Genomic DNA, 1,366 nt, shown 5'->3' with positions numbered 1-1,366 from the left:
TTAACAACAGTTGCAAAGCAAAGAATAACGGTAAACAGTCTTTCCTTGAGTCTCAACTGCACCGTTTTAGTGGTCGCTGGGAGTTGATTTAAAATGCAGCAGAGCATTTCATCAGTGCAGACAGTGAGCTGTAGGGGAGATTTCATAAAGTGCTCCCCCAGCAAAAAACAAATTTTTCTCTGCCAACCATAATCCATCACTGCCTTCTATACTCCAATCTGTCCTATTGTTTCTCTTTACATCTCTTTTCGTTCCTTGCTGTGCTTCTCTCTCAGTTTGACATGTTTTTATAAACCTTTTTTGCTTATCTACTTCCCCCTTCCCCTGTCCTCAAATGCTGTCTTATGCCATCATCTGTCTCCTTCTATCTTCATCTCTCTTTTGAGGACAACCTTTCTCTTCAGGCAAAAAGATTCAGATCTCTGTGAAAACAAGCCACCAACATATCATCTGATAAAACGTCTATAGAGCGCTGTCTGGGTCTGTGTCTGCATTTATATTTCTGAGTAAGTCTTTGTGTGTATTTACTGCCGTCTGTGTATCTGGTGCACGAAGCACATGGCATTTGTCTAGCTGGTGCTACACATAAGAGACAGTCACACTTCCAGACATGCGTGGGAGCTGCGGTACATCAAGGGAGAAGGTGCGAGACGAGGGTCGGGGAAGAAGATGAACTTGGCCGGTGTTGAAATAACGACTTGTTGTTTTTTCTTCTTGAATGTCTAATGTGCCTTTTTTTTCTTCCCTGCATTTAAACCCACTCAGATCAAACCATGTTCTCCTTAATATTCTAAAGTCATCACAGAGGAAAACTTTCCTCAGAGCTGCTAGTATATTTTCTCTTATCCACTGCTGCCTGAAGGTAAGACTGACCTAACTCAGTGGATTTTTCTGTGGCCTTTTACACAATGTTGATTCATCCAGCAACCTTAAAATGACAGGATAAGTGTTGGCAGTGGGATGGTGTGAGAGGAGATTGCTGTGCCAGTGCTGTGTGCTCACAGCAATGTGATTCACCTTCCAGAGTCCCCTGCAGGCAGCACCTACTGCTCCCACAGAACACAACAGGGAAGAGAGAAACAAGGCTGAAGCTGTGAAGGATGCAACCTTAACACACAGTCACGTACTCCTGCAAATATGCAGAGAAAATCTGCCTTTCTCACTGTACTGGTTTGTCTACTCTAGTGTCTCAGTTAAGAATAGCAATTATCACAAAACAAAGTCAGCCAACATATTTACAACAGTAGTTTATCAACAGAAATAACATAACGATATTGTAATTTGGCACATTGGGAAGGAGGCCTAGTGTCTATATACTAATAGAATGGGGATGTCCAAAGGATCTATCTATCTATCTATCTATCTA

The sequence above is a fragment of the Etheostoma spectabile genome, chromosome 16, assembly GCF_008692095.1.
Source record: "Etheostoma spectabile isolate EspeVRDwgs_2016 chromosome 16, UIUC_Espe_1.0, whole genome shotgun sequence".
NCBI classification, from domain to species: Eukaryota; Metazoa; Chordata; class Actinopteri; order Perciformes; family Percidae; genus Etheostoma; species Etheostoma spectabile.
The sequence above is the reverse complement of the archived record's forward strand: the minus strand, read 5'-3'. Positions refer to the sequence as shown.